The sequence below is a fragment of the Ptiloglossa arizonensis genome, chromosome 1 (genome assembly GCF_051014685.1).
Source record: "Ptiloglossa arizonensis isolate GNS036 chromosome 1, iyPtiAriz1_principal, whole genome shotgun sequence".
In the NCBI taxonomy this organism is placed as follows: Eukaryota; Metazoa; Arthropoda; class Insecta; order Hymenoptera; family Colletidae; genus Ptiloglossa; species Ptiloglossa arizonensis.
Window position 1 is genome coordinate 27,951,603 of NC_135048.1, and position 27,752 is coordinate 27,979,354.

Genomic DNA, 27,752 nt, shown 5'->3' on the forward strand with positions numbered 1-27,752 from the left:
CATTTGTCACGCGATAGACTCGTATACGCGATCGCCTTAACCAATAACAAAAACTCGTTTAATTCAAGCTGAGACGACTGATCCGACTTATTGACAACTGACGATCTCTGCACGGTTCTCGACACGCGAGTTGTGCGTTGTTTAGAGTCAACTCCCTTGAACTCTGAATCAATATTTACTTGTTTCTATCTAAATGCACTTTACACGCATATCGATGGATACATCCCGTGCAAACGAATGAATAAACTTGTTGACAACTGACGATCTCTGCACGGTTCTCGACACGTGAGTTGTGCGTTGCTTAGAGTCAACTCCCTTGAACTTCGAATCAATATTTACTCGTTTTTATCTAAATGCACTTTACGCGCATATCGATGGATACATCTCGTGCAAATGAATAAATAATCTTGTTGACAACTGACGATCTCTGCACGGTTCTCGACACGCGAGTTGCACGTTGTTTAGAGTCAACTCCCTTGAACTTCGAATCAATATTTACTCGTTTCTATCTAAATGCACTTTACGCGCATATCGATGGATACATCCCGTGCAAACGAATGAATAAACTTGTTGACAACTGACGATCTCTGCACGGTTCTCGACACGTGAGTTGTGCGTTGTTTAGAGTCAACTGCCGTGAACTTCGAATCAATATTTACTCGTTTCTATCTAAATGCACTTTACGCGCATATCGATGGATACATCCCGTGCAAACGAATAAATAAATATACTTCTACCACCTGCAACGGCTCACCAGCGAGATAGAACGTATTTCGAGCTGGTACTATTAAAAGATGCTAACGACTCGCTGTCCTAAGTAGAGTGGTTTTAAGCATCTTCATCGTCTCCCGGGCTCGCGACTTGCCCCGGTACTTCGGTGTCTCGATCCTCCTTTTCTCTTCCGGTCTGGCTCAACATTTTTCACCTAGGACGTAGGCGGTCTCGACACGTTGGTCTTTCCCTTGTCAGCAGCTGCTTCTGATTCGAACGTTTTTCAGCCGTCGCTCATGAAACATTCATGCTCGATGGCCGCGGAAAAGCCCGACGAAATTATAAACGGTCCTCGACCGGGCCGGTTTATTTCGCCAACTCCTCGGTCTTCAGTTATTTTCATTTTAATTGGCGTTCGTTGGGCCGACCCTCTGGCTCCTCCCTCTTCAATTTCATTACTTCGATGCGCCGTGGAAAAAATTGCTCGCGGGGAATAATCGCCACGGGACAAATCGAATTAACTCGAGCTCCGCGAGAATTTTTCGTCTCCAAAAATCCATGATTCGATTAAAAATTTCCCCCTCTTTTATCAATCGGGGATAATGGAGTTGCGTCTACCATGAAACGTCCCTCGAGTCTTTGGATGAAAAGTGTCCTAAACGCACGAAACGTATTTTTCGTGTCGATCGACTCGTATGTAACAATTCGAGACCGAGTCACGAAGTACAGTGGTGGTCACTTTAATTAAATATAATTTAAGTAAATAAATCGAGGAAATGTCTCGAGACCCTCGATAACGAAAGAGAAGGAAAAAAAATAGTGCGTCGAGTAGGGAATGCTACACTACTGTACGAATTATTCAAAAATAACAATTTTCAAATTTTGCACTTTATCTTTGTAATAATGGTATCGATGGATCGGCGGGGTTCTCCTGATTAAAATGAGTACAAACACGACATAAATCGGATGAATTTTATTCGGGATGAATTTAATTATTTCAAGTGACAGAAAAAGTATAATAGCAAAATTTTGACAATTTATAGTATCGTGTTTGGACTCATTTCGATCGGGAGAACTTCGTCAATCTGTTAATGATATTGTTATGGTATGGATGAATTATTTTTACGCTTTGCTGTGGGAGTGTATCGAAGGGTCAGGATATTAAAAATAATTGGATTTCGTTGTTACGTTACCAAGGTAACCGATAGTACAACGCAATAAATCGTCTGCTACTTTCGAATCGGCGATATGAACGCTCGAAGTTCGCACTTAGTGCTTTGTATTGATGTGACCTAGTTCGATCTTCTCGAACCGTTGACAGCTGCAAATAACGTTTGAAATCGCTTCATTTCCAGAAGGGAGTATTTTATGTTCACCCGTTTGGAAGAAAGTCAAATCGGCTGTAAGACTTTTCTCATAGAAACGAGGTAACGAGTTGAAACATTTTATCGGATAGTCAATCGCCAGCTGTGTTTCTCGCAATAAAATTCCAGTGTGACTGCGATTACTGAATTTTGTTACATTCGACTATTTGGACGCTTCTTCGATTCAAATGTACAAATATTATTCGAACACTTTTGTGATTCATATATTCGGGTACTATTCAAATTCCTAAATAGATGTATCGATATTATTCCAATACTTGACGTACACAGATATTATTCCAATACTCGAGTGGATATACTAATATTATTCTCATATTTGAATATTCGAATTCTTGAGTAGATATATCGATATCATTTCAATGCGTGGTGTATCCAAATATATTCGAATACTCGAGTAGGTGTATCGATATTATTCGCATACTTAAGCAAGGCTATGAATTTTCAAATTCTTGAGCAAGTCTATGGATATTCAAATACTTGAATAGGTATATGAATATTATCCCAATACTTACATATATTAATTCTTATTCCCATTCTGGAGTAAGTATACAGATATTTGCTCAATCCAGTATTCAAATACTCGAACAGGTATATGGATATTATTCCACTACTCGAGTAGATATATTGATATTATTCCCATACTTGAATATTCGAATTCTTGAGTAGATATATCGACATCATTTCAACACATGACGTATACGAATATATTCGAATACTCGAGTAAATACATCGATATTATTCCCATACTTGAACAAGTCTATGAATTTTTAAATTCTTGAGTAAATATACGAATATTATTCCAATACTCAAGTAAATATATTCATTCTTCCTATACTCGAATAGACACACAGATATTCGATTAATCCAATATTCTCATGCTCGAACAATTATGTAAATATCACTCCAATACTCGAATAGATACATCTTACTCAAATACTCGAGTAGACATCTTACTCAAATACTTGAGTAGACATATCTTACTCAAATACTCAAGTAGATATATCGAGTAGATATACTCGAACAATTATGTAAATATCACTCCAATACTCGAATAGATACATCTTACTCAAATACTCGAGTAGACATCTTACTCAAATACTTGAGTAGACATATCTTACTCAAATACTCAAGTAGATATATCTTATTCAAACTACTCGAGTAGACATATCTTCCTCAAACTACTCGAGTAGACATATCTTACTCAAACACTCGAGTAGACACACGAATATTTTCCGAATACCAGAAATAGAAATATTCAAACACCTCGACTCCGATAAATCGAACCTCCGACGAGACAACACCGTGCAACGTTCACCGTTCGACCAATCGTAAAGGTACCTCGAAATCCCCCCCCCCCCCCCCCCCCAATCGTTTCCAGGCGCTGTATTTATAATCGATGAAACGCGTAATCCACCGAGTCGCGGACTCGCACAGTGGTACGGATCGGGACGCGCGTAAAATAAATGCTTAAATAACGCACCGCCCTCCCCACTTCCTCCCCGCTGCGCGCGCGCTCACCGTGTAATGCTCGACCATTTGTCCGCGAGAACGGAGCGGTTAATTGTCCCTCCGTTGCCGTGCAATTACGTTTGTCATGCAAGATACGGAGACCCACTTCGCTGTCTTTGTTGCCCGTCGCAATTACTTCTGCAATTAGCATTTCTTTGGACGATACGGGACGCGGGGTGGGGAGAGATGAAGAGATTCGCGGATAACCGTGGACCCGGATCGGGAGACGCGACCGGAAACGATTCGCCCGGTTAAGAACACCGGTCCCTAACCCCCTCCCCCGCGTCCCACGCCCCTTGGATTTCCCGAGCGAGTCGGAGCAATTTCGGACCGTCCGGATTTCCCGCAGAGCTCTCCCAAGCCGCTACCGCGTTCCACGAGCGGAAAATTCGGTCCGCGTAGGTAAACGAGTTTTCACCGTTTCCTCGACGGCGTGTCTGCCGGGCATAATAATGGTAATAATAATAATAATAATAATAATAATAATAATAATAATAACGTCTTTATTACGTCATATAAAAAGTACGTATACAGAGTGGCGTATATAGTAGGCTTGCTGTTAAAGCGTAGCCTCTACTTAGGGAAGCGACTCGGATAAATAAAGAGGGGGTGGGGAAAGTGTAACGATATTATTATGTTTTTTGGTAACCCCCCCTATCTTCTTTTGAGTATGTACTTGGAGGGAGGAGAATACATGGAACGTTCTACGATTTTTTTTTCTTTTTAGTAGAATTCTCCGAGAAGGTGTTCGTTAATTGGAATAATTTTAGGTATTTTTTTAGGGGTCTTGTGGGAGAGAATGTTGCAATTGAAAATAGTGTGGATTTGAAAAAGAAGAGGAAAGACTTCCATCGAGTAAAATTATTGTTAATATTGATTGCGTAAGAGAGGTGAAGAAAAAGTTTTGAAGTAGGTAGAAAAAAACAAATATAGGGTAACACTAAACGAAACAATGTGTTTGTGAGGCAACGTTCTCGATTTAAAACGTAACGAGTGAAAGCTTAAATTAAATGTAGTACAAATTAATAGTAATCCCAGTTGTCCAATTGCTTATTGTATTATAGAATATGTTCCCTCTTATGCGATTGGTATCAATATTAATTTATAACGCAAGAAGAAAAAATCCACCGAAAGCTGGAAAGCATAAAAGAAAAAAATAGAGACAATTCCAAGGCAGAGCTTCCGATCGATGTATCTACTCGAGTATTTGAGTAAGATATGTCTATTCAAGTACTTAAGTAAGATATATTTACTCGATTATTTGAGGAAGATATATCTACCCCAGTATTTGAGTAAGGTATATCTACTCGAGCATTTGAGTAAGATATCTACTCAAGTGTTTGAGTAAGATATATCTATTCGAGTATTTGAGTAAGATATGTCTACTCAAGTACTTAAGTAAGATATATTTACTCGATTATTTGAGGAAGATATATCTACTCCAGTATTTGAGTCAGATATATCTACTCGAGTATTTGAGTCAGATATATCTACTCGAGTATTTGAGTCAGATATATCTACTCGAGTATTTGAGTAAGATATCTACTCGAGTATTTGAGTAAGATATATCCACTCGAGTATTTGAGTAACGTACATCTACTCGAGTATTGGAATAATATCCGTATACCTATTCGAGTACTCGAATATTGAATTGTTCGCAATAGCAAAGAGCAAAAAACTGAAACAATGTATTATATATTCCACGGATTAACCCTTTGCACTTCTTAATTTTTTTTTTCACCTACCTACAAGTTTTCGATTAATTTACAAAATGGATCAAAAAAGGGTGTCTCGTTACAATGTTGTATCGCGCCAATGCAGAGTGTGTAACAAACATATTTTTCGTTTAACTTACGTTGTGCAATGTCGAGTCTGGCTCGACATCGTAGTCGGTGTAAGAAATGTGACGTCGAGCCACACTCGACACAGGAGTGCCAAGGGTTAAGAACACCGTGGTGTCGCTTTTGACGCGTTTTTGCCGGTACAATACCGGTTCAGGAGGGTCGCGTGAACGCCATTGAAGAGAGCTTGATACTCCAAACGTCTGCTCGTCCTCTGAAACGAACGATCTCTCGACCGACCGATGACAACGACGACGATGATAAAGCTTCCCTCTGGTCCGTGGTCGTTGCACGCTCGGTTCGGTTCGGTTCTCTCCTGGGGTTTCTCGTCTTAACGGATGAAAAATTCCCTCCGCCTATGGCTGCTTGTACCGCTTAGCGGGGCAAACGTCCAGCGGCTTGAAATTGCGTTGGCAGCGACGTTGAAAGCGCGAGCTATCGTCCCATAATGCAGAGGTGCGCAACGCGGACCTTTTCTCCGTCGCTACGAAAATTTGCAAACCGCTTGGTAACTTCGTCCACATTCGTGGAAGCTAAATTTCCCGGAATTTTTCACTTAATTTCAGGGAATTTTCAATGCTTTGGAATTGTTTCGGTGGGCCCAAAAGTTGCAAAAAATTAATTAAAACTGCGTTAAATATTGTGGAATTCTTTCCACTCAATTTCATGGAATTTTTAATGCTTTGAGATTATTTCGGTGGGCCCAAAAGTTGCAAAAAAATAATAATCAAAACTTCGGTAGATTTTGTGGAATTCTTTCCGCTCAATTTCCTGGAATTTTTCGCTTAATTTCGTGGAATTTTTAATGCTTTGGAATTGTTTCGGTGGGCCCAAAAGTTGCAAAAAAAATAATCAAAATTTCGGTAGATATTGTGGAATTCTTTCCGTTTAGCTAACGATTCTATTGGAATGCTTTGTGCACCCTCGTGGAAGCTTAATTTCCTGGAATTTTTAATATTTTGGAATTGTTTCAATGGGCCCAAAAGTTGCAAAAAAAATAATCAAAATTTCGGTAGATATTGTAAAATTCTTTTCGTTTAACTATCCATTCGATTGGACTGTTTTGTGCACCCTTGTGGAATTTTTAATATTTTGGAATTGTATCAGTGGGCCCAAAAGTTGCAAAAACAAAAAATCAAAACTTCGATAGATATTGTAAAATTCTTTTCGTTTAGCTACCGATTCAATTGGAATGCTTTGTCCACCCTCATTGAAGCTTAATTTCATGGAATTTTTAATATTTTGGAATTGTTTCAGTGGGCCCAAAAGTTGCAAAAAAAATAATCAAAATTTCGGTAGATATTGTGGAATTTTTTCCGTTTACCTATCGATTCGAATGGAATGCTTTGCCCACCCTCATTGAAGCTTAATTTCATGAAATTTTTAATATTTTGGAATTGTTTCAGTGGGCCCAAAAGTTGCAAAAAAAATAATCAAAACTTCGGTAGACATTGTGAAATTTTTTCCATTTCACTATCGATACGATTGAAACGCAAAGCTTTAGAATTGTTTTGGTGGTCGCGAATGTTGTAAAACAATAATTAAAAGTATAGAATATTTTCCAATTCGCTATCGATTCGATTGCAAAATTTTCAAATATGTTTGAACAAGTATAGAAGTTGCAGAGAGAAACGAAAATTCAATATTCAAATTGAAATAATTCAAACTTAAACGAAACCTGCCACGGTGACCATTGATACTATTACTTTTATCGCACCGACCCAGCTACAGGGGTTTTCCAAATTTTTATACTTAAAAATATTTTATACCTTTTATACCTTTTCTCAAAATCGATCATCTACGGCTAAAATTTCACTTACGCTAACAACAAACCCAGATCAGTGACTCTGCCAGATTTCATCTCAATCGGTGAGGGTCACTTCTGAATCTTCCCTTTCGAGTTTGATTTCTATTAAAATTGAAAACAACCAAGATAATTAATCGCTCCGGGTCTCCAAGCTCCGATAGCTCCCAGCCGGTGAATTCTGAGACAGAAAATGATAATATTGGCTCTTGCTAACAAAAACATTGCCAGTCGTCAAACCATGAACCGAGACACGGTAGTTTCGTTTACACTTCCAGCGAACCGAGGCACAGGGCAAGGGTGAAGTTCGTTCAAAGTAACAACCTGGCGTTCGAAAACGTCCGTGAACTTAGTCAAAACATTTTCGTCGTCCCCCTCCCGTTAATCAGAGCGGGTGCGTGAGCGCGTAGTCTCCCATCCTGAATCGATTTCAATTTTCGACCTACGTTGTCGGGGATGGGTGCGAGAGTAGGAAACTTTGGACGCGTCGTTCCAGCGCTCAACGACGAATAAATGGCTAACTAACGAGAGAGCTGCTTCGACCAACTTCTCCAACGTCGTGCAAACACTTGTCTTCCGCGCCAGGTCTCCTTCGTCTGCGTCACCGTTCGCGAGGAACGCTTGTAGACACGGCCAGGGACAGACGGTAACGAATCGTGTACCTCGAACTCGAAAATCAAGCAGCCCGAGCAACGGGAAAGGGAAACAAATACTACCTTGATCAAAAAGTTTTAGGACTTTATTCATAAAATCAAAAATATAAATTTATTCGTCCAAATCGATATGGTCCCCTTCAAAGTAGTCCCCATTGACTGCAATGCACTTGCGCCAGCGCTTGATCCAATCCTCGAAACACCGCTGGTGTTTCCTGGAGCAATATGGTGGATGTCTCAACCTTCTAGACAAATGATAGGGTAGATGTATCAATCCTGTAGACATTCGTTCTTGACTGATCTGGTAGGAGTCTGAACCCTGTAAGTTTTGGTTCTGGAGCAATAAGGTGGATATCTTAACTTTGTATTTTAACATTGGTCTTGGAGTGATAGGGTGGATGTCTCAACCCTGCAAATATTTACCCTAGACTGATCTAATAGGAGTCTGAACTTTTGGTATTGGTATTGGTTCTGAAGTGATTTAATGAATGTTTCTGAATAGACATTTGTTCTGGAGTGATGTAGTGGGTGTCTAAACTCTGTAAGTTTTGGTCCTGTAGCAATATGGTAGATGTCTCAACCTTCTAAACATTGGTCCAAGAGCAATATGGTGAATGTCTCAACCTTCTAGACATTAGTCTTGGAGTGATAGGATGAATGTCAGAACCCTGTAGAACATTCGCCCTGAACTGATCTGGTGAGTGTCTAAACCCTGTAGACATTAATCCTAGAGTGATCTGATGGGAACCTGAACTTGATCTTGGAATGATCTGGTAAATGTGCAAACCCTGTAGTCATTGGTCCTGGAGTGATATTGTAGAAGTTTGAAACTTGGAGACATTTGTCTTGAAGTGATATAGTGGATATTTGAAACCTGTAGACATTAGCTCTGCACTGATCTGATGGGAATGTGGACTTTGTAGTCATTGGTCTTGGAGTGATATGATGGATGTCCTAACCCTGTAGACATTAGGTGATGAATGTCTTAACCCTGTAGACATTAAGTCTGGATTGATCTGGTGGAAGTCTAGACTGTATAGACGTTGATTCTGGAGCAATATGTTGAATATTCGAACCCTGTAAACATTGATCCTAGAATGATATAGTGGATACCTAAATTCAATTTTATATTGATCTGTGGCCAATGATACTATAGGCTCTAATCTGCAAAGTTCCTTGCCTTCAAACTGACTATCCTGGTCCAGATCTTATTCCTGATTGGAACTCTGTTGAACTTCACTAACAGGATCCAAGAGTAAATTTCCTTGCGATTGTTGGAGACTAGCTTAAGTATCCTAACCCAGACTTAACTCTCTGGTAGAGATAGTTGGAGGATAATTATATTCTGCATGATCTCTGGACCGATGCAAGATTAAGGCTATTGACCACTGTCGATCATTGTCATCGTTCTTGACTAACAGTGACAGTATATCTAATTGCAGAAGAGCTAGTAGACTGTAAACTAGATTCTTTAAGAGAAACTCTATAAAAAACGAAATACGCATCATCTGTATTTAAAAAAATTATTTTGTCTGTTAAATTACCCACGAACCGTGTACGTTACAATGTTCAGTCAAACTACTGAAGAATCAATCGAGAGTTAATAGGTGAACAAATTCTAGAGGATTTAGAGACTTCGGGAAACCCAATAATTCCGAATGGTCAATAAGATTAACCGATGCCTTGTAATCTTCGATAAGTGGGTGACATTTAACATCCCCGATGTAATCGATACCAGTCGAGTGTTCACGGATAAAAATTGTATCGGGTATCGTGCAACGTTCAAGTCTTGGAAACAGCGTTTTCCAAGAAGCTGTCGACGAAGTGGATTCGATATTTTCCGCCATTCTGTTCGAAATGCTTAACATCGCCCGACTTGGAGAAATACAGAAATAAAAGTAACTGGAACTTCGATGCAGGGGTTGGTGTTGTAACAGGTTGCAGCTTTTCCCAAGAAAGCGGTGTAAATGGAGGATTCTAAAATAAGTAAACCACAGTGCACTCGAAATACTTATAGAAACCACCCTCGATTAATTGCTCCAATACCCGTAACACGAGCACTCGAAGACTATTTATTAAATAATGAGAAACGTAACAAGATTATACAACTTCGTACTAATGGAAGATTAATTAATTTAATCGATCATGATCGTGATAGTGATTGCACACCCTCGATTGTTACCCCAACACCTGTGACTCGAGCACTCGGGGACTATTTTTAAATGGTTGGACTTCTGAAAGACGTAAAAAAATTGTTTCGACTCTGTATCGCCGGAGATTAATTAATTTAATCAACGACCATCGCGAGCGTGACTAACCACCCTCAATTAGTACCATATCACCTGTAACACGAACACTCGAAGATTATTTTTCTGCAGTTAGACTTCTCAGACACGTAAAGCAAAAGAAAATGTTTCAACTTTATATCACTGAAGAATAATTAATATAATCAACAATAATTACAAGGATAATTAAACATTTTAATTCTGACCCTAACATCTACAACACTAGTACTTAGACAATATTTAAACAGATTTGTTAAATCTGTAAGAAAAATATTCCAACCCCGTACCAACGAAGATTAATTAACTCAATCAATAATAATCGCAAGGATGATCAAATTGTTACATTTCTAATTATTACATTTCTAATTGTTACATTTCTAATTATTACATTTCTAATTGTTACATTTCTAATTGTTACACTTATACCTACAATACGATACTTGACAATCTTTGAACAACCAGGCTTGTTAAACCTGTAACAAAAAAAATGTTCCAATCCCGTACCACCGAAGATTAATTAATTCAATCAACAATAATCAAAAGGATGACTAAACACTTCTAATTGTTACATTAATACCTACAATACGAACACTTGACAATCTTTAAACAACCAAGTTTGTTAAACCTGTAACAGAAAAAATGTTCCAATCTCGTACCACCGAAGATTAATTAATTCAATAAAAAATAATTACAAGGATGACTAAACACTTCAACTCTGACCCTAACATTTACAACACTAGCACTTGACAAAGTTTAAACACACTTGTTAAACCCGTAAAAAAAAGCTCCAACCTCACACCACCGAAGATTAATTAATTCAATAAAAAATAATTACAAGGATGACTAAACACCTCGACTCTCACCCTAACATTTACAACACTAGTACTTGACAAAGTTTAAACACCGTAAAAAAAAGCTCCAACTTCACACCACCGAAGATTAATTAATTCAATAAAAAATAATTACAAGGATGACTAAACACCTCGACTCTGACCCTAACATCTACAACACTTGATAAAATTTAAACACACTTGTTAAACCTGTAAAAAAAAAACTTCCAACCTCGTACCACCGAAGATTAATTAATTCAATAAAAAATAATTACAAGGATGACTAAACACTTCTAATTGTTACATTAACACCTACAATACGAACACTTGACAATCTTTAAACAACCAGGCTTGTTAAACCTGTAACAGAAAAAATGTTTCAATCTCGTACCACCGAAGATTAATTAATTCAATAAAAAATAATTACAAGGATGACTAAACACCTCGACTCTCACCCTAACATCCACAACACTTGACAAAATTTAAACACACTAGTTATTAAACCCGTAAAAAAAAAACTTCCAACCCCGTACCCCCGAAGATCAATTAATTTAATCAACGACGATCACGAGGGCGACTAATTCGATCGTCAATCGTCCCGAGGGACCAAAATAATAAAAAAAAAAGTAAAAGAATACCCCACCGATCCACCGAATTCCATGTTCCCGCGAATCTCCCGAATCGCGCTGGGTAACAATGCTACAGCCTGTCCCCTGGAGGTCTGAACCAGGGTTGCGCACCCCTGGCTGGAAAGCTGTCGCGACGTAGGATCACCGGCCCCCACCCTCGTCGCGTCCCGTTAAAAATGAGACTATTCGCGAGCACTTTGGCGCGAAACGCCGGGACGCTTTGTCGGAAAATCGTGAAAATATTTCAGGGGCTTTCCCAACGGAGGAGGGGCATCTGGTGTAGGTGGAGGGGTGCGGTGTGGGTAACTGTAGGTGGAGGGGGGTTTGATGCCGTCGATATAATAAGAACACGGGGTCTTCCGGCGGCTGTTCGGCCCCCCCTAAACCAAGAGACTCATCCGGGCCGATAACTTCTCGGAGAGGCAGAAAATAGAAACGGATAGAGTAGGGTGACTTATACAACCCCACTCCCGGCTATTAGATCCTGCTTTTCTTTTTCCGTTGCTCTCTGCTGTCTCTCCAGCCTCCCCCACCACCACCACCACCCCCGAATCTCTCCCCTCTTCGATGTTCCACCGACTCTCGAGTCTTGCCCGCTCTCTTTGCTAGCGATCCCGGAATCATTAACGACTCTCTCCTCGCAGATTTGCTTCGCGGAAATTTACGAGCGTCGAGTAATTACGACCGGTTCAAAGGCGACTCGAGACGATTCCCGGTAACGATACCCTCGAACGGTACCGATTACCAAATGGAAAACTAATCTCGGAACCCGTTCCAACACCGACCATCGTCCTTTCCCGGTTTCCGTTCGTTTCACGGACGTCATCGTCGGATACTCGAGTTGGTCTTGTTTCGTTGATCGAACGGCGACTAAGAGGTACAGAGATGCTGTTGGAAGGTAGATAGCTGACCTTGAAGAAGAAATTCCCTTCTGGTAGCGTTTCCTTGAACTCTCGATGGTTCAGATTTCATTTCGTAGGTCGTTCGTTCGGAGAGTTTCTCATGGAAGGTCATTGTCTCGTCTAGGGATCGTTATTCCTGTTAGATAAATTGAAAATATTGTAAACTTGGTAATTGTTTCTGTAGAAAAAGCACGAGATGTGTGAGAAAATTTATAATCGTATTTATTCATACAGTTGGTACGTGACTTCGATTATTCATATCTCCGCAATTATCGTCCGTCCACGGTTAAAGATTCGTCCATCGCGACAGGGACCCGTTCATCCATCACTGTGCAAGAGGGCGTTCAAATTGTAAGGAGACACATCGGTTCAGTCCCTTTTCAGTGAGTCGAGCGAGCACGACAAATATTTTTACCCCGATGAATCACATTATTCAAATATTGATCAACGGGGGAGTTCCACCGCGGTGATAAGCCTCGTTACTTAGCCTACATCAGGACGTATAGCAGGTCCGGAGCTCCCTTATTTCGATACTCCATGATCTCACAACCACCATCACCATCACCACCGCCCCCACATTCGTGGTCCATCAATTTTTACGCGTCCAACACGGTTCCATCTTAATCCGTCACGAAGAGCGACAACGCGTCTGAAAGCACGCTTTCTAATTCAATCTCGCCGGGACGAACCGTCCGATTCGATTATTCCGGCCGTGATATACACGTCCACGGGGAGGACAGTAACCGCAAACGCTCGGTCTTTGGAGATTCCTGGACCTCGAAGCCGAATCTAGCGATTACCCTGAGGTTCCGGTCGCCCGTGGTCCCTCGTTTCTTGCTCTCTTCTCGTACGATGCAATCCCCGGGGTTTTAAGGCTCCCCCACCCGAACATGTATTTGCTCGGTAGTACCCCCGTCGATCATTTAAGCCGTTCTTTCGCCCAAACAATGGAACACTAGAGAGAGAGACTGGAATTTTCAGAAGACAGTAGCTCGCGGGGAAATTATTAAGCCCTTGTCCCACTTGAACGGTGTAATTGCGACGGAATGAAAATAATTTTCACTCGACGGTAGTTTCTAGATGGAATCGTTAAGCTGTGGTTCCACTTGGATGATACTACTGTGAAAAGATTGTTACTTTGCGCTTTTACGTTCATTTAAGGCATTGTTTCACTTGGACGTCACGTTGGGGAAAGATGGAGACAATTTGCACTGGGTAGTAGGTTGTACGTAGAATCCTTAAGCCATTGTCCCACTTGACAGATATATTGATGATACAAATTTTCACTGGACAACACCACTTTGGATCGAAAAAATTATCACTCGATACTCTTCTATGAATCGAGCACTGAAAAGTTACCCATTTCCAAAAAATCTAGTTTGTATATTTCTACACCGACGAATTAAAAAAGATACCTCCACCAAAAAATCACCAACCGTGTCGCCATGTTGTCCCACTCAGACAACACCACTTTGGATCGACAAAATTATCACTTGATACTCCTCTACTGGATCTGGCACTGAATAGTCACCTAATTCCAAAAAATCTACTTTGCATTTTTCTACACCGACAAATTAAAAAAGATCATCTACCGCGTCGCCATGTTGTCCCACTTGGACAACACCACTTTGGATCGAAAAAATGATCACTCCTCTACTGGATCTTGCACTGAAAATTACCCATTTTCAAAAAATCAACTGTACATATTTTTACACCGACAAATTAAAAAACATATCTCCACCAAAAAATCACCAACCGCGTCCCCATGTTGTCCCACTCAGACAACACCACTTTGAATCGACAAAATTATCACTCGATACTCCTCTACTGGATTTGGCACTGAATAGTTCCCCATTTTCAAAAATCTACGTTGCATATTTCTACACCGATGAATTAAAAAAAATACCTCCACTAAAAAATCATCAACCGCGTCCCCATATTGTCCCACTTGGCAACACAACTTTGAATCAAAAAAATGATCACTATATACTCCTCCACTGATCGAGCACCGAAGAGTTCCCCATTTCAAAAAATCTACTTTACATATTTCCACACGACGAATGAAAAAAAATACCTCCACTAAAAAATCACCAACCGCGTCCCCATATTGTCCCACTTGGACAACACCACTTCGAATAAAAAAAAAATTACCACCGTACAGTCCCCTACGTATTGAGCACCGAAGAGTTCCCAATTCCCAAGAAATCACCAACCGCGTCTCCACGTTGTCCCCCGCGCGAAATACCGACCTCGAAGAATCTACTCTCCGTGTCTGGCGCTCGTGGTTTCCTCTTGATCGCGACGCTTAGACGAGAGTAGAACCTAACTCGAGAATTTCGACGCAGACGTCCCTCCCAGGAAAGGGGATTTCCACGGCGTAGGCCAACGAGAAACTCCTGGCAAAACATGCCTTTCAACTTTGGCGTTTATCCCTGCGGGGAGATCCGCGGGCTTCTCGTCGACGCGGATGTGCTGGGGGGGGGGGGGAAGCGAGGGGGGAACGGTGGAAAACGGTCGAAGGGTTCTGGCTCGTTCGTGGAGCTTTTCCGCCCCTTTTTGGTCGCCGCGTAAGCGGCTTTTCGCGGAACGAGCATTACCGGGGGCCACGCGTGTTTCGTGCGGACGATGCCGTAGAAAAATGAATCCTCCTCGCCGGAACGGGATGAGAACGAGAGGAGGACACCCGCAGGAGGGATCGGGCCGTTTGTCCCTAATCGAGCCTCCTCCCCCCACCGTTCTGCTCGCTCATGCTCCCTGAAACCCCGTTGGCGGAACCCGCGCCACGTGGCCGGCGTGTTAAAGCGCCGCTCGAAATTTTCGCCACCAGATAAAGCGGCTAATTGCATCGCTCCCGATAGAGGTCGGATTAATTGGAGTGCGCGATTGTCGGAACGAGCAGGACCGTAAAATTGGATGAACGAATTCAAACGACTGGCTGCGCCTGGTGAACACCTCGCCCGAGGAATCCTTGAACCAGATTCCAGGGCTCTCGTTTGGTCGACGAACCGTGCGTGCCGCTTGACACGGAAAGAAAACTGGAGAATGTATTGTCAGAGAACGCATTGTGTCGCTGGAGGGGTGATTGGTAAGAATAACGAGACGAGTTTTATAGAATCCTTGGAGCAGGGAACTGGTGGGCCCAAAATGAGACAGAAAGGGATTTGGGACCTGTGTGAGTTGACCTGGACGTTGGACAGGTGGGATTATTTTCTAGTAGTTGGATACTGTGAACGAATTTCGAGGTTGACTGTTTTCGAAATGCGATGAGACATCGACAGGTGTGCGTTGTGTTTACGAGGGCGATTGCAGGTGAAAGGAAACGCTCCTTGAGACAGGAAGGGTTGCTAAGTGGATCGAGAGAAACTCGAGCCGAGTTTAGGTAGCCCGTGTTAGAGGGCAAGTTTCATAAAATCCCTAAAGTAGCTACGGAATTAACGATAAGGACACGGAAGACCTAGAACCCGTGTTGGATATACACATCGAGATGGTGGTGGTGTTTCTGGCACCTGGTCGCGAAGAAATGTTTTTCAAGCTTGTGCCTTCTACTATTAGAGTTCCCTGAAACTAAGGCAGATTTGTATCTTGTGAATCCAGGAGATCGATCGCACGAGAAAAGAATCGCTCCTTACCGCGTAAGGGGTTGCTAAATGGATTAAAAGAAACTCGAGCGGAGTTTAGGTATTCCGCGTTAGAGAGGGTAAGTTTCATAAAATCCCTAAAGTAGGTATGGAATTAACAATGAGGACGTAGAAAACTTGGGAACCGTGTTTAATCTGAGCACCGGTGTCTCTATTTGCGGAGTTCGGGTACTTCGTGTTAGAGAGGATATAGTTTCATAAAATGCTGAAGTAGGTGTGAAATTAACAATGAGGACATAGAAGACTTGAGAGCCGTGTCAGATCCGGTGTCTCTATTCGTGGAGTTCAGAAACTCTATAATGAAATGCACATTTTACAAAATTCTTATAGTAGATAAGGAATTGACAATAAGGATATAGAAAACTTAGGATCTGTGTTGTATCTGAGCACTGGTGTTCCTATTTATGAAGCTCAGGAAATTCCATGATAGAGGGTTTTCTAAAATCTCTAAAGTAGGTATGGAATTAACCATTAGGGCATAGAAAACTTAAGATCTGTGTTGGATCTGAGAATTGGTGTCTCTATTTATGAAGTTCTCTAAAATCTCTAAAGTAGATATAGAATTAAAAATAAGGGCACAGAAGACTCAGGTCCCATGTTAAATCTGAACACTAGTGTCTCTATTTATGAAGTTCTCTACAACTCTAAAGTAGGTATGGAATTAACCATAAAGGCATAGAAGACTCAGGTCCCATGTTAAATCTGAACACTAGTGTCTCTATTTATAAAATTTTACAAAATCTCTAAAGTAGATATGGAACTAACCATAAGGGCATAGAAGATTTAATATCTGTGTTGGATCTGAGCACTGGTGTCTCTATTTATGAAGTTCTCTAAAATCTCTAAATAAATATGGAATTAACCATAAGGCCACAGAAGACTCAGGTCCCATGTTAAATCTGAACATTGATGCCTCTATTTATGAAGTTCTCTAAAATCTCTAAAGTAAATATGGAATTAACCATAAAGACATAGAAGCCACAGGTCCCATGTTAAATCTAAACACTAGTGTCTATTCATAAAATTTTACAAACTCTCTAAACTAAACATGAAATTAACCATAACAGCATAAAAGACTCAGGTGTTGCATCCGAACGTCAAGCAGGTGTTCTTGTTCCTGACCCCTAGCCACTGGGAACAACATTCGAGAACGTGTCCTCTATTTTCCAAGCGCTCGAAAACCTCGACAGGTGGTACCACGCAGGAATCAACGAGGGCGGTTGGTTGTACGAGAAAAGCGCAGTGCTCCTTGTCCCTGTAAGGGTTGGCTAAATGGATTCAAAAGAAGCTCGAGTGGACTGTAGGTATTCCGTGTTACACGGCCCGGGGGCAGGAGTTAACGCGCTCTCGCGAGGAAGACGCCCTCAGGGGAGGGTTAGGGCACGCGCGAAGTCAAGGACAGGATCGCGGACGGTGCCCGTTGAAAAATGCATAACGAGGCGAGCTCGGCTGGCACGGCCCGGTGCATGGGAGCATAATACCAGCTCGGGGAAACGGAGAAAGTGGCGGGGCAGGTTGCTAACCAGACGGCATGCGGGCGAACGGACAGGTGCCGGTGACCTTGAAAGCGGTGCGCGCGCCTTCCGCATTGGTGAACAGCCAGCGAGTAACACCGCGCGCTGGAAATAATTGAAATCATCGCGGACGATCGCCTACGGTCGCTACGAGATGCAACGGCCCTCTCTGAACTACGATTAACGAAATTTTTAGATATCGAACACCTTGAACGATTTAAACGTTCTACGGAAAATTGATCGCGTTTGCCAGTGTTGCAACGTTCGGATAATGTAATATAGTATACAGTTTGTAGGTACGAAGAATGTGAAGTCGAGATGGAAAAGGTGTACAGTAATGTAACGTGGTGTGAACGATGACGGTGTCTGTGGTTCACTGAGGAGCTAAACGGAAATTTTTAAGAGGAAAATGGGTGAACTTGCAGTGGACAATTCTTCTGGACTGATGTGAAGAGAATCTTTGAAACTAATATCTAGCATTCGCTAACGATGGTATTCTTTATATTATTGTTACTCCAACAGTGAGAATAGTTGGAGACAGTTTCGTTCGTGTTGAATATGCAACAGTGTATGGGTATTTAGATTGGTTGACCAGGGTGTCTTAAAGATGAACAAAAAGTGATCTTTAATTTGCAGAAATTTATGTCAATATGGCTAAATTATTGATAGAATGATAGAGTATCAAGTGAAGGAACTTTTGGTCTGCAGCTAAAGCTTCTCCCACTTGCACGATGCAAGATAAAGGTCCCGAGTGAAACTCGGTTAAGACTGTCGTGAAGTTACTGACGTCATTAAACACCAGTTAATCAGTTATTCGAAGATCGCGTGGTAGTCGCGTTGGTGGAAGCTGTCGCACAATGTAAAGACTCGACGCGTTAGTGACTATTCAACTCGCGATAACATCATTTAGGTGGGAGAAGGGCGTCACGGTTCGATGAGCAGATAGGTGGTGAAATTATGTCTTGGCGGTCTTCTACACGTGGAATTTTTAAGCCTTTCTTTCACTTGAACGATGCAAAGAATGATCACTCGACAGTTCTATTTTCAAGTGAGAGAATGGCTTAAAGGTTCTACACACAGAGAACTATTGAACAATAATTCTTTAATCGTGTCACAATAGTACCATTCAAACGAAGGTCTTAAAATTTCCACACGTACACAACTATCGATTACTAATTGACTCAATTGTCCCACAATTGTGTTTTTCAAGTGAGAGAATGACTTAAAGGTTCCACACACAGAAGGCTATTAAACGATAATTTTTTTAATCGTGTCACAGTGGTACTATTCAAACGAAAGTCTTAAAATTTCCACACATAAACAACTATCGACTTTTAATTTACTCAACTATCCCACAATTGTGTTTTTCAAGTGAGAGAAAGGCTTAAAGTTTCTACACACAGAGGACTATTGAACGATAATTCTTTTAATCGTGTCACAGTGGTACTATTCAAACGAAAGTCTTAAAATTTCCACACATAAACAACTATCGACTTTTAATTTACTCAACTATCCCACAATCATATTTTTCAAGCGAGAGAACGGCTTAAAGTTCCACTTGCAGAACAAATCTTCCTCTCCTCGCAATAGTCTCTTTCACCCGAGAGAAACTCGTATTTTCATAACCCACACCACCGTCGAATAACACTTCCTCAATTTTTTAATCTTTCGATTCTTTAATTTTTAATTTTTTAAGCGAAAGAAGGGCTTAATCCCTCGCCCTACGATTTAAGTCAACGCGCGTCACAATCAACAGTAAAATCAATCACAACTCTCACAATTCTTGCGAACTCTAAATATTCCTTTCGAAGACCTTGCACAAGATTTTCATTCTAATATTTTTAACAAAACTGTTGTAAAGTTCAGATTATAATATGTAATTCATTATAATATACAGGGATCTCGCGTATCCAGTAGTATAGTTTTTGTAGATACAAGAATACAAAGTCTGAATAGACAACTATACAGTGATATGCCTGTTATATGCCTGTTATATGCCTACCTTATATATGCCTTAACATGAACGATCACAGTGTCGTGTGGTCTTCGTGACTCTCGACTTGTAACTGTCTAAAAAAACCCCAAAAGAAAAATAGCCAAACCATTAACGACCCTTCCGCGCCAATATGAAGACAGACCCTAAAACAATCTACCCATCGACCATTCGCAATCGATACCTAGCACTCTTAGGATCATTGTTGCATTCGTTCCAATAGAAACATATTCGAACGTACCAAGCTATTGAACCGTACCATCCTCGACCTCTCGTCTCACCGTGAAATCCGTTCACCGATTCACCGCATTCCGCTCCGACCAATAAGTCATATCCCAGCCGAGCGTTTTCCGCTTATCGCGTCCCAAGGATCGGTTCGTCTCGCGAGAAGCAGAGCCGAGGCATCCGGGCGCAATTAAACCGAATTCGAACGGAACCGGCCACCGGGAAAAATTGCGAAACGACAGGAATTTATGCGAGCTGGAGACGAGCAGCTAGCCTACTCGGATTTCAGGGCTCGTATACGCCGCGCGTAGCACCGGCAAGAAACGATCTCCGCCATCTACCCCTTGGCCGTGCAACGTAAAAGGGCAATAAAACACACGAGACGCATCTGGGTTACGAGCTTTACAAGCCGGTACCTTCTTTCTTTATCTCGTGGCAGGAGGCCTGGGCTCGAGTCCTAAGCGATTTCTCGAACCCCCGTTCCCTTCGACCTCGACCCGACCCTTCTTCCATGAACCAGGATATCATCCGAGGGGTGTTGGGGGCCGATTCCGCGCGGCTATCTTCGCGCACCGATAAGCGCGTTTTTAACCCGCTCCGATGTTTATGCTGGAACGACTTTTCCGTGCACTCGTGCGTATCTTGGGACTTGGCAGTCTCGCTCGTTCGCTCGCACGCAAGCAAGCTCTAGCTCGCTTTTTCTCTCCTTGGAATTAAACGTTCCATGGGTGGATATGCCCAGGAAAAGGGTTATTGGAAGAGCGTGATAAAATGCGGCACGAGAGAGTTGTGCAGCTCCGTGTCGTTCGAATCTTGCAATAGATACTTGGGTGATCTAACAACTACTTTCGAATAATCGGGCACGGGAGTTTCGAATTCTTGCGTCACGATGTGAAAGATCGAGACACCGGGAGGTAAATATTGCCTGGTCCGGGTCCTGGTGTCATTTTTCTGTAACTCTAGCTGTTGTGCTTTTTTATTGGACTAGGACGTTTCTAGTTAGGTGCAGTGGTAATAACGGATTTGTCTTTTATCGTTTCTACCGTGGTAGAGTTATTGTTATTGCGTTGGATAATCTCTAATCTTCTATAGTTCTTTGATAGCTATCGGGGCATTGCCTTTTCCAGGTCCCACTGTGGATCCTAGTGATGTGTTTTCGATGTTCTGTAATCCTGCCTTAGTTCACTATGGTTTTACAGTTGTTACCCTGTACTCTAGTTTCGTTGAAGCTCTGGCCTTCATCGGAGATCAAACTCTGAGGAAAGTGTACATTGGGACCTGGAAGAGGTAATTCCTGATACAATGGCTGTTAGTATCCAGTACATATGATCAATCTTTGGATGCAAGTATACATACATATCCATTCCAGTGAAGACCTACTGTAACACTTGTCTTTAATCGTGTCGAAGCCCTGGTACCTATTACGAACTGAACTCCAAGTGAGATCCTACAGTAATTTTTGCCCAGTTCTGTTGCAGTTTAATTACAATTCTACCCTTCTACCTTAATTTCGTTGAAACCTCAGTACCCATTGCATTAAGAACTGAACTCCAAGAGTAGGGTAGTGCCCTTTCCAGTTTCCACTGTGATCCTATGGTCATTTTTCTGTAGTTCTATTGCAGTTTAATTGCAATTCTACTCTTCTACCCTAATTTCGTTGAAGCCCCAGTACCCATTGCAGTAAGAGCTAAATTACAAGGGAAAAATATTGTCCCTTCCAGTTTCCACCGAGATGTCTGTCCTACTGTCTTTTTCCTGTAGCTCTACTTACTTTAATTACAATTCTACCCCTTTGCCGTAATTCCGCTGTAGCTCTAATAGCCATTGCGTCAGAAACTGCCTCTTCCAAGTCCTACCGTAAGTCCCAGTGTCACTTTTCTACATTTCTATAATTGTACTCGGATTCACTGTAATTTTATCACAACTGACACCGTAATTCCGTCACTCTGTATCACTTGTTGCATCCAAAGATTGATATTAACAGCCATTGCATCACGAACTGCCTCTTCCAGGTTCTACCGTAGATCCTAATGTCATTTTTCTGCACCTCTACAATCGTACTCTGACATTAACAGCCATTGTATCAGGAACTACCTCTTCAGGTTCTACCATAGATCCTAGTGTCATTTTTTTGCACTTCTACAATCGTAGTCGTATCCACTGCAATTTTATTACAACTGCTACCGTATTTTTCTCATCCTGTAGACAAGATTGATATTAATAGCCATTGCATCAGGAACTGCCTCTTCCAGGTGCTACCATAGGTCCCAGTGTCATTTTTCTGCACTTCTACAATCGTACTCTGATCCACTGTAATTTTATTACAACTACTACCGTCATTCTGTCACCCTGTATCACTTGTTGCATTCAAAGATTGATATTAACAGTCATTGAATCCCGAACTGCCTCTTCCAGGTGCTACCATAGATCCTAGTGTCATTTCTTTGCACTTCTACAATTATACTCTGATCCACTGTAATTTTATTACAACTGCTGTATTTTCCTCATCCTGTACACATCGTTGCATCTAAAGATCGACATTAATAGCCATTGTATCAGGAACTACCTCTTCCAAGTCCCACCGTAGATCCTAGTATCATTATTCTGCATTTCTATAATTACACTCTGACCCACCGTAATTTTACAACAATTCCCCTGCCACCGTAATCACGTCATCCAGTATCCATCGTTGCATCCGGAGATTGAACACCAAGAGTGTAGCACACATCCCTTTCATTTTTCATCGAAGTCCCCAACTGTCATTCGCCCGGTAGTAGTTCTACCGTGCTTTAATTACAATTCCACCTTTCTACGGTAATTCTGTTGTAACTCCCTGTACCCACTCCATCGGACACCGAACTCGTTAACGCTCGATCTCGTGACAATAAATATTCATGCGTAAACGACACCAGGTGTCCCTGACTTGCGCAGAGTACCCCTAAAAATCGGCGAGCAAACTCCAGGTAACCGCTTCGGTATTCCAATTCCGCATCGGTATTCCCACTCTCCATCAATACCGACAAAAGAGCTATCCTATGGATATCCAATATAACCGCTCTTTGACCTGCCCCGATAGATGAAACAAAAGGCTCCTCGGTAACGCTACGCGAGTGCAAGAATGGAGGCCCCCGGTGAGCGTTGTGAACACGCCCGAACGATTCACCGCGTCGAACATCGCGCGAGCGGTTTACATTTGAATTATCGGGGCACAAAGAGTCGCTTATCAGCTAGAACATACTCCAGTTGCTTTCCCTCGAATGCTTCCAAACAAGTAGTTCCGCAAAGCCGGCAGGCTACGTTCTCTCCATTGGAACGAGCCAGCCAGTCGCGACGTATTAACGTCGCTGGTAAAGAAGAGGTGGGAATTACTATCGCGACGAATTAAGGCATTGTCTACGCGCGGCGTTCATTCCTGGCTACGTTCTCGAATCGTTCGCACGCGGAACACTCGGTTACAAGACACTCTCTCTCTCTTCGATTCCCTCGTTCCTTGATAATCGAACGTATCGCTAGGAAGTGCACGATCTTCTAATACAGATTCTACGAAGAGAGAATGTTTCTTCATAACTTCACAACGTTTTGTCAATATTCAAAATTGTGTCACGCTTACCCCGTTTAAAGATAAAAATTCCAAATCGCGTTATCATTCTACACCAAGAGGCGTTGTTCTTACCAGTGACTCGAATTACATTGTATTCGGTTCGAAGAAAATATTTTGTCACGTTCGAAGAAATTTTTTTCAATTTTGAAAAAATTTTTGAAAAAATTTTTGAAATTTTCTCTAACAAGACGTCGACTAGAAGATAGAAATGGAAGAGTGTATGTACACTTCGGATAGAATTCTCGAGAAGAATGTGGTCCGTTTTTATAGCGATTCGTTGCGTTACATGAAAGCGGGGCGACCTTACTCCGTCTAATTTCCATCGCGTCCTATCCGGTCAGGACGAATTCGTTTCCCGGTACGGTTCGCTTAGACTTACGCGTTACTTTCTCCCCTTTTCTTTCTCCCTTTTCTGGATTTACCTCAGCCACTTACACTCACCGTCTACCCCTGAATTTATTCCACGCGCGGTCGAGGAGCTGGGTCCGCGAACCCACGTCGAAACACCTAATAGGACTTCCGCGCGGATTTATTTTTATTGCTCCGCGCAACGAAGAATTAAATACGACCCGTGAATCGATTCACCCCATTCCACCCCTAGTATCGATGACGCTGAAAAGTTCGTCCACCGCTGCGAGGTTACGCTTTTCTTTTTTTTTTTTTTTCTTCCACCCCGTTTTGTTGTCGCTCGTACGCGGAAAGTAGTTTCGTTTCCAACGAATTTTTGCGGCTTTTCCCGCCGTTGGAAATATTTAATTACCGCCACGATGGTTTTCCACGTCTCGAGGTCCCAAACCGCGTCGAGACCGAGAACCGTATTTGCGAATTTTTTCCAGCGACACGGAATGTCCAATATAAATGTTTCGTGCGTATATTAAAAACTCACACTTTGAACAATATTTCGAGTAATTTTTCGTAGATGAATGTTAATGCATATAGAAAATACAAAGATGTTTGCGTCACGTTGCTTAAATTTCCTAGTCGCACATTGGGGCGGATTTCTATGATACCAATGCTTGGAATTGAACGAAATTAGAATCTTTACAAACTAGACGAATATAGTTATTGTTGTTAATAAGGAATTTTTTAAATATCGGTTTGTCTAGAAACGACAAGTTTCGTAAGAGCAAAATTAAATCTTACTGGAAAAACGAACTTGATCGTGATTGGTAAACTTTTCTCGCGAAGTATCAGAGAATAATTATTGTAAATTTTAATTCGAATATACGGTTCAAGTTTCGGGTAATTTCTGAGAAAAAAATTAGCCACCGATAAAAAGCAACTTGTTCGAAGTTCTGTATCCTCGTTAATATTTCGAATTTTTCTTTAATACTGTGAGCCGATATTCTTAGAATATTGAATTAAGGTAAAATGTAACAACAAGAGAATATCAGTTGCTTGAAATCGGAGGTCGCTGTTCTTCCTTAAAGATCGAAAAAAAAAAAAAATACATAGGAAATCGCTAACGGGGGGTTGTGGGATCGCGCAGCGGAACGAATTATAGCCGCAAATTATCGTAAAGCTTGCACCGCGGCGAACTCCGCTCGGCGAGCGTAATTAAAAATTGCGAACGCTAAGTGCACACGTATATAAACGAGGACGATATCGCGCGACGCGGTCCCAGAAGACTACACCCTCGTACCGATATCGATACCGAGGGGTAGACGGCGTCTCGATGTCCAGTGCTCTAATAGCGGCAGTAACTCGCCATTAATTAGAGTTCCGTAATTATCGGTGTTTGAAGATAGGAATAGCCCGTGGAAACCAAACGAATAACATTTTCGGACAATCTGCCTTGAATTTCGGTTATCGTCTCGATTTCTTTTCCGAAAACGGCCAATTTCCCACACTGCCTCGTATCTGTAGAATATAATTTATAAGAAAGGAAAGAGAACCATTATCAGTATTAAAGAGCGAATAAATTTACGCCTGGTATTTATTGGCGAGAAAATTGCGACGGAGAATTTTTTGAACGATACTCTGTAAAGCCGCTCAAATTATTGACTTATGAACTCTCATTCGGCGATCTGATGTTTCTTTCTCCCATGAATACATATGGCGTTCCAGTGGCTTATAATTTTGAACCCTCGTTCCCGGATATTATCTCTCACCATCGACTCACATCTGCAGTCAATTTTCCACAATAACTTATACCCATACAATATAATTCATAAAAAATAAATAAATAAAACTATTTTTAGATTGAGAACTATTATCAATATGAAAGAGCGAATAAATTTACAGTCGCCTCGTATTTATTGGCAAGAAAATTGCAATGCAAAATTGTCCAAATAATACTTGTAAACCCTCTCCAAATTATTAACTTATAAACTCTCACCCAGAGATCTAATTTTTCTTTCTCCCATGAATACATATGGTGTTCCAATAGCTTCTAATTTTGAACACTCGTTCCCGGATACTCTCTCTCGCTGTTGACTCCTACCTGCAGTTAGTTTCCTACACTACCTCGTATTCATATAATATAATTTATTAAAAAATAATAAGACTATTTTTAAAATAAGAACTATTATCAATATGAAAAAATGAGTAAATTGACAGTCACCTCGTATTTATTGGCGAGAAAATTGCAATGTAAAATTGTCTAAATAATACTTGTAAACCCTCTCCAAATTATTGACTTATAAACTTTCATTCGACGATCTGATTTTTCTTTCTCCCATGAATACATATGGCCTTCTAACAGCTTCTAATTCTAAACTCTCGTTTCCAGATACTCTCTCTCACCATTCCCACACTAACTTATACCCATGCAATATAATTTATCAAACAAAAACTAATACCATCTTTAAAATAAAAATTGTCCAAACGATTCAAAATTGTCATAACGATCCTCGTAAACCCTCCTCAAACGGGTGCTCGATTCCCACGTTTCGATTCGATTCACAACGCGCTCGCTCGCGCGTGTATCTTTCGTTCCAACAACGAGGTTCCAAAATGCTCGAAGGCGTTTCGAGGAATACGATTATGACACCGCGCGAGGCACGCTGCCTGCGGAACAGGTTGCGCGCGCTTGATTTTATCGGTACACGGGGAAACGCGTGTAAATATGCAGATAGCTGCTCGCCAACCCGTGTACCCACGCTAATGCAGCCAGCCGAGACAGTAGTTGCTCGCGAACGCAACAAACAACATCGCGAAGCGAACGCGTTAGCGAAGAATGGGAGGAGACGACGATGCGGTATGCTACTTTATTAATTAAACGCGTTCCCCGCGAAAGCGGCGGAATTAAAGCACGCACCTGCCGCGTGCTGGGGATGCTGTTGGCTAAATTGGAAGCCACGGATTCGAAATTGTTATCGAACTCTGTAACATTATTGTTGTTTCGGAGGACTTCGTCAGGGAGGAGGGTACATCCCTCGTTTAATGTTACTCGAATAGTTTGGAACGGAGAGCGTCAGATTGATGGAAGATCGAAGGATCGGACCTGGCTTGAGAGGAATGTGAGCGGGGAGAGTCATTTTTTTGCTTGGATGTCGCGAAAGTTGAGACGTCTGGCCCAGTACGAGTCGAAATTCCTTTTAGGATTGATCTTTCTTTCTCCCATGAATAGCACGAGTAAGGAGAATATGCACTATATGAAGAGTAATTTTTGCTCTTAATAAACTTTGCAAAGTCTAGGATGTTTGACCTCTTGCAAAAGCTGAGACGTCTGACCAGTACGAGTCGATATCCCTTCCAAGATTGATCTTTCTTTCTCCCATGAATAGCACATGTAAGGAGAATGTGCACAGTATGAAGAGTAATTTTTGTTCTTAGCAAATTTTACAAAGTCCTGGGATGTCTAATTCAATACGAGTCGAAATTCCTTTTGGGATTGATCTTTCTTTCTCCCATGAATAGCACGAGTAAAAAGAATGTGTACAGTATGGAGAGTAACTTTTGTTCTTTGCAGACATTGCAAAGGCTAATCGATATATCTGACCCAATACGAGTCGAAATTTCTTCCAAGATTGATCTTTCTTTCTCCCATGAATAGCACGAGTAAAGAGAATGTGTACAGTATGGAGAGCAATTTTTGTTCTTTGTAGACGTTACAAAGGCTGGTCGATATGTCTGACCTAATACAAGTCGAAGTTTCTTCCGAGATTAATCTTTCTTTCTCCCATGAATAGCATGAGTAAAAAGTGTGTGCACAGTATGGAAAGCATTTTTTGTTCTTTGCAGACGTTGCAAAGGCTGATCAATATGTCTGACCTATGCATGACTAATAC

At 41.5% G+C, this 27,752-nt stretch overlaps 1 protein-coding gene across 10 annotated transcripts in view; it reads left to right on the forward strand.

Moving 5' to 3' along the window:
- The window catches only part of LOC143154463 (uncharacterized protein CG43867), a 277,793-nt gene that overhangs the window by 186,546 nt on the left and 63,495 nt on the right, over positions 1–27,752 (forward strand). The gene's annotated exons all lie outside the window — the stretch shown is intronic.